General features: G+C 41.5%; 1 long non-coding RNA gene across 3 annotated transcripts; it reads right to left on the bottom strand.

The window, feature by feature from the left end:
- Positions 1 to 1,741: 1,741 nt before the first annotated feature.
- On the bottom strand, positions 1,742 to 9,188 carry LOC101317422 (uncharacterized). 3 transcript variants are annotated; one of them, XR_012331425.1, is made up of 4 exons: positions 8,958 to 9,188; positions 5,599 to 5,816; positions 4,649 to 4,827; positions 1,757 to 2,924 (listed from the first exon to the last, which is right to left on the bottom strand). It is a non-coding gene; the product is annotated as an uncharacterized lncRNA (long non-coding RNA). The 3 variants fall into 3 exon arrangements; XR_002178591.3 differs by having other exon boundaries at positions 1,742 to 2,924; positions 4,649 to 5,816; XR_186285.4 differs by lacking the exon at positions 4,649 to 4,827 and having other exon boundaries at positions 1,787 to 2,924; positions 8,958 to 9,186.
- Positions 9,189 to 9,405: the final 217 nt, after the last annotated feature.

Genomic DNA, 9,405 nt, shown 5'->3' with positions numbered 1-9,405 from the left:
ACATTGTGCCACCAGGGAAGCCCCAGGAAACTCTTTAACATTTTCAAAAGCTGTGAAATAACCAACAAACAAGATAAGCACACTAAGACCCAGCAGGCAGAGACAGATCAAAGATTTACAGGATCTATTTAATCTCATTATGGTCGATGTGCTCAGAAAGGGTGAGGTTTTGTTGGTGTGGAGACAAGTGTCTCCCAGAGTGAAAGGTCTTCTCCAAGAATGAGTGGGCAGTTCTCACTTTTGCTCTAGGCCCTAAAGATGTGGGAGGCTTCAACTTTAGGTCAAACATTCAAAACTGTGAATTAGAGGACTAATTGCTTGCATTGAAAAGATTTCACTTAGGGCTTTTCAGTGTCTTGAGTGTGTGCTTGTGAGATAGATGGACATCAAACTAACATATAAACATTACACAGTTTGGAAGATAAAGAAAAGAATAAAAGGAGAAAAAAGCATCCATAATCCTACTACCCTAAGACAGCTCATGTAAATAGTTTTTCGTTAATTGTGTGCTTTTGTTTATATCCAGTTTATTTTTTATGTATAGTTATAAATACACTACATACATATATATATACTGCTTTTCACTTTACCTGTTACCATAAGTGTTTTCCAACTCTAATTTTTAAAAATTAGTTGTATTATATTTAACCATTCTCCATCCAATACCCTTCCCTCCAACCCAGTCATGATGGAACATGTAGGTTGTTCAACTTTTTTGTTGCTAGATATAATGCTTGAATGCATATATTCATTCAAAGATTTTCTTCCCCTATATGTTGAATTATGCCTTGAAGATAGATTCCTAGAAGTCGAATTACTGGGTCACAGGGCATGACTACATTTATGATTCTTGAGACATGTAACCAAACAGATTGCTGACAGTAATGATAACCAAATTGGACTATGATAGCATTCAGTCTTACCTCATCTCACCAAGAAGAATTTAGATGTCAGCCTCCATAGTGAATATCAGTGTTGGTTCAAAGATCTATAACCACTTGGCAGAGAGGCTGATGCAAGTGGGAAAAGGTGAAGGGAAAGAAGGAAGAGACACTTAAGCTCACATTGGAACTGGACACCACTGGTAACTGACAGGTGGTTAGAAATGAATGAGGCATTTCTGAAATAATGTATATCAATGCAATAGCAGTCCTTAGTTTACTAAAGGGAATACTACAGCAAAATAAATGATTCAGGGTGGACTGGTTGATGGGAAGCAACTCTACCACTAATTTGTGGGATGGTCTTGGCAAACCATTTCCCTCTCTGGATTTTTCTAGTTTAGGTAATGGGGTCATCTTCAGATAATGAAGACAAATTCATAGAGTTATAGGGTCCAGTTAGCGTTCTTCTCTAGACCCAGAGTTAAACTCTGATGAGATCCACAGTTCTTTTGGAGTTGTACAATGAGATACCAGACATTCTAGGAAGGTCTTGAGGCTCCCCCAACCTCAGTGATGAATCCCTAAGTATTATATGTCTATTATGGACTGATGGCTAGATCTTTCAGGGCCTTGTTTCCATGGAGGATTTTCAGAAAGAAATGTGGAGCAAGCAGATTGATGAGGTGCCTTGAGTCATCCACCACCATGACAACACTTGGCCTTTGGTGCTTCCTAAGTGTTCTTCTCCTCACAGTTCTGTGTCCAGATGGTGACACAGAGAAATTAGCTAAATTGCTTTCAATTTAGTAAACTAAAAGAATAAACGCAGGTTCCCTCATTTTCCTGACTCTATCTGGGGGGCATGGTTGACTGGGAAGAAAATCTCTCAGATTTCAAGAGACCTAGCTCATTTTTGGAGGATTCTGGTATTGAAAAATAAATAAATAAATAAGGATATGCCCTCCCCAAATATTTTTTAAACAGCAAAATTGAGAAGATAGTGCAGAGAAAAACCCTATACCCAGTTTCCCATTATTATTAACATTTTATATTACTATGGTACATTTGTAACAACTAATGAAACAACACTGATACAATATTATTAACTAAAGCTCCTCATTTATTCAGATTTGTCTGGGTTTACCTTATCTTTTTCTGTTTCATGATCCCATCCAGGAGACTACATTACATTAAGTTGTCATATCTTCTGAGGTTACTCTCAGCTGCTGCAATTTCTCAGACTTTCCTTGATAGCTCTGTGGAATACTGGTGACGTCTTTTGTAGGATGCCCTTCTGCTGAAACTTGTCTGAGACTTTTCTCATAAATAGACTGGGGTGTGGGAGGAAGACCACAGAGGTAAAAAGCCATTTTCATCTCCTCAGATCAAAGGTACATAACAATCAACATGGCTTATCATTGCTGATGTTCACCTTGGTGAATTGGCTGGTGTAGTGTTTGTCAGGTTTCTCCATGTAAAATGATTCCCTCCCTCCTTTCCTCCCTTCCCATACCGTACTCTTTGGAAGGAAGTCACTGTGCATAGCTCACACTTGAGGAGTGAGGAGTTACACACCACCCCCTGCCCCCATCCTTGCTGGCAGTGTATCTACATAAATGATTTGGAATTTTTCTTCAAGGGAGATTTGTCTCTTTTCTCTGATTAATTAATTTATTTAATAATTTATATCAGTGTGGATTCATGGATATTTCTTTTATACTTTGGATTGTAATCTAATATTACTTGATTTCTTTTTTTTTTACTCCAAATCTTCCAGCTTTGCCCATTGGGAGCTCTTCAAGTGGCTCCAGTGTCTCTTTGAAATATGCCCCATCGATGTAGTTTTTGTTTGTTTTTCAGCAATTCTTTATTTATGATGCTATAAGATGTTCCATTCTGATTTTGAATACTTCTTGCCCCAGTCCTAGATCTAGAACCAGACGTTTCTCCAAGGAGCCTTGTTTTCCATTACTGCACAGAAGTATCAGAAATCAAGATCTGGTACCAGGTGGGCTCTTTGCTAGTGTAGCATCGTTGTTTCTAGGCCAAAAACATATTAAATTTTACATTTTCAACACCAGCATACACACAATTACAATGCAATTGTACTATTCATAAGATAATTATAGGTTAATTAACAGTATTAAATCACAGTACCGTAGGAGCCTGTGGTGGCTCTGACACTGGGTCCTACCCTGGGACACACACAGAGAACTTGTGGATGAGGGTCTGCTCCTTTCCATCCTGTCTGTGTACGGCTAAGACTGATGTAGAACCTCAGTGGAGATGATGTCAAAAGTCTAATGTGAGGCCTTCTCTGAACGTAAGGACACAGCAAATGGCTCTTTTGCAGGGCTGCCCACCCCACGTCCTCTTTTCATGATAAACCATGGACAAACATAGTGGATTTAGAACCAGGACATCAAAATTCTGGACCTGGCTCAGTCTGATCCAGTGTGTGTGGCAAATACATTCTGTGTGGGCCTCAATTTCCAATGATATAAATTCAGTCGTGTGGAATTGAACAGTTGCTAAGGACCTTCCCAGTGCTAGCATATTGTAACTCTCAATAGTATTTCATTGAGAGAATATAATTGGCTCCATCTCTCCTTGTACGTGGGCATCAATATTGCAGAAGGTCTAAGAGGAGGGACGGTGGTGGTGGGGAGGTCACTGTTAATAAACAGGAACTACACTTTAAATTATGTCCTGAAGATGCTGAGGTCCGTTAAAGGCTTTGCTAGGCAATCAGGCCTGAGAAACATTAGACCTTTCTTTTTAAAGAATGGAGATAAAAGCAGCATAGGAAATATTGGTGGAGAGTTACCTTCAAGTTTGTTCTGGTAGAGTAAGGCTTTTTTTTTTTTTTTGGTAAGGGCAAACTCCTCATCTGTTATTTCCTCTGACGTCAAATAATTACCTTTAATGCAGTGATGGTTGAACTACCTCTAAGTTTCTTACCAGGAATCTCTATCTAGTTTTTTCTTTTTTTTTCTCCTTCTTTTGTGTGTGTGTATGTATATGAATATTATGTCATATTTTTTTACATCCACATGGGGCCCAGCGGCTTAAGGTGTGCCCAGTTTACAAGTGTCATCTCCTTCCTATCACTGACTGGGACTGTTTCCAAAAACAGGAGAAGGAAAAAAAAAAAAGAACTCTAGTGCAGAAAAGACACTTGGGAACTGTCACATCCGATTATGAATGCAGGAGATCAAAGGTACAAGGTCTTAGAATCGGCCCCTTCCAACTCTTAACATTTAAAATCTTCATTTGGCTTTTGGACCTACTCAGCAGAATCCCAGACTTTGGTCTATAACTGGTTAAAAATTGATAGAGGTGAAGATTCTGGGACTGCCTTCTTTACTTAGAAGTTTACATTTTAACTTCTTTTCCCACCCCAGGGACACATTCACTCAGCTCCTTTCCATCCCCCCCTCCACCTTAAAGTTACATAAATATATATTTAGACACAAGGTATCGAATTTAGAACAGATAGACGTGCTGCAAACCATCTGGGTTATTCCTTCACACAGTTGAGGAAACTGAGTCCTGATAAGTGGTTTTGCTCCACGTCCCATAAGGAGTTCCAGGCAGAACGGTAATTAGAAACCAAGGTTTTCTGGCAACAAATCCATGTTTTTTCCCCCTACCTCACACTGTGCCCCCACGGAGTTACACGTTTGTGCGTGTGTCTCTGTATGTACATATGTTACATAGACACCGACATGTAGGAAACATGCACCAAGCATCTGTGGTCTGACCTCAGGGAACAGTTTAATGACTCGGATTTCAGGCAGCTGACAGGGTTCCGCTGGTGGAGGTTGAAATAAACAAGAAAAGCCACTGTGGAGATGTGAATGGAAAAGTACCGAGCACTCCCTTTCTCAGCACATTCTTCCGCTCTCCAGCTCTCCCTGCCGTCAAGCCGGCTTCAGATAGGCTTCAGCATGGTCAGGTGTACAGAGGGCGGTGTGGAGAAGGAAAAAAAAAAAAAATGCAGGCACAACACGCAAATCAAGTTTTTCCACTTCTAGCCTTAGGTAGTAAAGACAGCTAAGTACAGCAGCCCGGTGGGCCAGCCACCCTGAGTTTACAAACACTCAAGTGCTTTCCTCCCTGCATCCCCTTCCTGGTCCAGCTGCTGCTTTCCCTCATGCTAAGGTTTCATAGGAAGTGAAAACCCTGTTATTCAAAACAGTGATAGAGTGCTGTAGACAAATGATTACGCACCCCCCCATCACTTCTCTATTTTAAGCTCCCGAGATATTTATTTCTATTTTAAATAAGTGAGAAAAGTGTGGAAAAAATCCGTGTTTTGGGGGGAAACTCTGAGCTAGGCCAAAAAGGTTTCTAAACTGAAAAAAAAAAAAAAAAGGTCTCAGGATAATACAGGCCAAAAGCAGGCAGCATATGGACCAAAATTAAATGTTGACACTTGTTTTTCTGAAGGTAGTGGCTGGAAATCATCTTTTTTTTTTTTTTAATGTCTCAAAACTTTCTGCTCAATTTCTCTAAATCATACCAAGAAAACACCTTTCTTTCTCCAAGGATAATGTAAGGAGCTTGTTTATAATGGCTCTAAGTGAAGGATTTGAAATAAAACTAATGGGTAAATAAGATCTCCCATACCCATCAAAAGTAGCTGTTGAGTACCATAGCACAGGTGACAAGCATAGCCAAGCCCAGATGACAATCAAAACTCAATACTCACTGTGACCTGGAGTCTGTTCTGAGAACCAGTTTACAATTTACACACAGCCCAAAGCAGCCTTGCTTTCCTCAATTCTGCCAGAAAACAAGATGCCCATCTCCAAACCCAGGTAGTCAGATCACCCCGATTTTCTAACACAGGACCATCAAACCACGAAGACCCGTTTTCAGTTGTGTCCTGGGGTCCCACACGCCTCCAGTGATGGCTATCCTGTCCTCCTGAAAGAAAGAAGTCTTGAGTGATCATCTTCACGGTTCCTTCCAGTTCTAAAATCTGTAATTCTGCGATGTGATAGTTTAAAGATCTACCAAGGTGCCAGAAGTTCCTGACAGGTGAAACCAATTTCCTGTTTGGAGTCCCCTTAGAAAGAAGACAGGACAGTGCTTATTCCAAGGATAGTTTCCTTTTCAGCTATGATTGAATGGTGGGGAAGATTCTCTGGGGGGAACTGGATGCAAAATCTGTTCCTTTCCTTAAATAGATGTAATATTAAGACCAAGCTATTTTATTTTGTAACACAGCTTTTATTTACCCAGAACCTGTGATTAGTAACCTATTACTATGCCCAGAACACCAGGCAAAGGGGCTGGCCTGGTCCTCTACTCTGAGTATTAATAGCCAGAAACCATTAACTCATAGGACTGGTTGATACACAGCCCCTCCAAGCCCACAGGAATCACACATAAGACCCCAGACATGGAATCTCTCTTTAGAGCTTCTTAAGGATGATTTAAAAGAATTTGAATATATTCAATTCAATCCTTTCTTTAATCCTAGCACTGCTGGAATGAGGGAGGTCCACAAAGTGACACCAACTGGTTACTACTGGGGAGAGATCAAGAATGAGAGAAGGCATTTTGGAAGAAATTCAACTGGTATAAAATCTGATAAAGTTACTTTCCTAGGAATTGAAAAGAGATTGAGAGGTGGGTACACGATTTTCCTCACCATTCATCCCGTAGAGAAAAGGGGACCTACCTAAAAGTAAATCTTCATCTTTAAAATAGCTTCAATAATTTTTTTTTTTTTTTCATTTAACCGTCTCCTGTTCTGGTTAATTTCTTTCGGTGTAAACACTTCAATTTGGCAAAAAAAAAAAAAAAAAAAAAAGTAGAAATGTGGGACCCTGGCACTGGGTCCCGGAAATAACGTCCTGAGAAGGTTTGCGGTCCCTGGCGGTAGGATTAATTATCTACAAACCAGGCCTGGTGGGCTCTTCCTCCAAGGGCTCTCCGCAGAGAATTAAAGAAGGGTGAATTCATTCCCAGCCCCCGCTCTGGTTTGTTCTGCTGTCTGAGGGAGATTTCCCTTTGCTCTGCAGCGCCCCCATGGGGCTAAGATTGGCGTGGCAAAGAGAACGAGGGAGGGGCAAGCTATGTATTTAAGGGGGAGGGGGGAGCCAATGAGGCAGGATGGCAACTTTGACAAGAAAAGTGACCCCAAATCACAAAAGTAATCTCACTGTAGGATCAGTAATAGGGCAGAGCCATACAATTCACATTCCAAACCACACAGACACCTGAGAAACCCTAAAGTTCTTATTACTCATAAAAGATAGAAAAATCATCACCCATACAAATACACAAAGACCATCACTTCAGCAAAATCGGGGTGTCATTTTGAATCCAGTGGGATTCCTTTAAAACGCTTTGAAAATGAGGGGGAAGGGGACAATCAGAAAAACAGATAGTCTCCCTTCTGGCCAAATGGATCTGCACTGGATGACATCATGTGTCTTTGGGGGTAAAATGTTCATTTTGACAACAGTGACAGCATTAGGCCTGTGTATATTTTTCAAAAATCCTTCACAAGACAGGCTTTTCTGCAGAGACTGCAGTAATTCATCTGTCAATAAGTATTAAAATATTCAGATTTCACAGGGACAGACACTTACGCATATTTCCTAAGCTCCAGCCCTTGTGAAAATAGCCGACCCCTTTGGATCTCTCCTGGTTTTAAAAACCCCAACACAGCCTTTTCCAAAAGGGGGCTGCATTGACAACCACATTTTCAGCGATAGATCTGAACTTCTTATGGCATTCTGGGAAAGAGACCCCAAATATCCCAGGCAACAACCAGCAGTCTTTCATAGCTCTGCTCAGTTCTATAAACCCAAACTGGGGTTGGGAGAGGTAGATTATTTTGGGAGATATCTTTATTGGAAATTAACATGTGCAGAAATTTTGCGGAACCTTTAAGAACTCCTCTGTAATTTAATGAGTTGCCTGAAGGACTCTCATAGCCAAGGCTCAGAACAGTCTGACCTTTGAAAGCTGCTTCTGGTCCAAACATTTGGGGTTAATACTTGAGGAATCTGAAATATTATTTTCCCCTCACACCGTTCTTTTAAGAGAGAGACATAAAAGAAACAAGAGTCTCCCTCATTCAGGGATGAGTAGGAGGGGAAAAAACCCCAACCAATATTTAAATAGGGAAACTGGCAGTTCTGAATAAACAAACCAAGGCCCACAGTGGAATGATTCTGCACTGCATTTGCCTTTAAAAAGAAAGGAAGTAAGGAAGAAAGAAAGATTTCCCCCTTTTCCTCCTCCTCCTCCTCGAAACTCAGCTCTAAAGCTAAGAGGACTGTGCTGCGTGCAGCGCGTTGTAGTTGTAGCACAGTCTGTTCTAAACACACGCAGTATCTGTGATACTGGCACGGTAGGCCTTTAGAATTCCCTCCGGCTGATCTCTTTAAACACAGACAGGAGAGATTTTTTACAACGACCTTGAAGCGAGCTGGGCCGGGGGGAGGGGGGGCGGAATCAAGACCTTAAGAAAAAGCAAAGCACAAACATGTATTTGGCTCACGGAATTTTGTAGAACACACGCATACACACACCCACATACACACACGTTTCTCGCAGCAAGAAATTTCCTAAGAGTCAACAATAACAGAAAGAGTAAACCCACCACTTGCTGTCCTGGAAAGAAACAAACCAAAACAAATCCTTTGAACATGTCTCTCAAGTGCAGGGGAGCGTCCTCTCAGTAAAAGTCCACGGGGAGAAAGAAAATTGCACCCTCCCCACCCCCCAAAAAATGGGGGTTGGGATGTAACATATACGACAAAAAATTCAAGCTTCTTTCAATAGTATCAGTATTAAAAAATAACACATCTTCCTTAAAGCGCTTGAGAGATGAGATTGGGGCAAAAACACTCAAAACAAAATCCAACCGATGCGGGATCCTATGATTTACGTAACATCACAAAGTTGCAAAAGGCAAAAATCAGAAGCAAAAATCCGAAACCCATCAAAATACAATAACCCCAAATCCCGAGCCACCACACCAACAAGGAAAAAAAAAAAAACAAAAAACAAAACTGTCCCAAATAAAAATAAAGCAAATGAACCCACCGAAAACTGCTTGGCAAATATTTTTCTCGTGGTGCCTAATATTCTAGCTGGAAAGAGCTGTGGTGTTTATTGTTTTTTTCTCTTACTCGCCTCGAAACCTACTATATATAACAGACTTTTCCCAAAGGTTCGAACCTCTCGCTCCCTTTTGTGTGTTGAGCTCGAGGAGTTGAGTTTACGGGGAAGAGAGGAGGAATTAGCCCCAGACCCCGGGAAAGCAAAGCGCACTCCCCCTCTTATGTCACCGAATAGCAAATTAGTTCTCAGAATTCCAGAGGCCGAGCTTTGCTACAGCAAAGACGCCGACGTCACAGAGGGGGCGCCCACGTGACGGTGGCGGAGCAGGCTGTACCATCGTCCGGGGGCCGGGGAGGGAGAGCCGCCGTCTGGCCCCTCGAGCCTCACACCGAAACCTCCAAACCCGAGACGCCCAGCCTGTGAGGAACCC

The sequence above is a fragment of the Tursiops truncatus genome, chromosome 4, assembly GCF_011762595.2.
Source record: "Tursiops truncatus isolate mTurTru1 chromosome 4, mTurTru1.mat.Y, whole genome shotgun sequence".
NCBI lineage: Eukaryota > Metazoa > Chordata > Mammalia > Artiodactyla > Delphinidae > Tursiops > Tursiops truncatus.
This window is presented reverse-complemented; position numbering and strand designations above follow the sequence as displayed.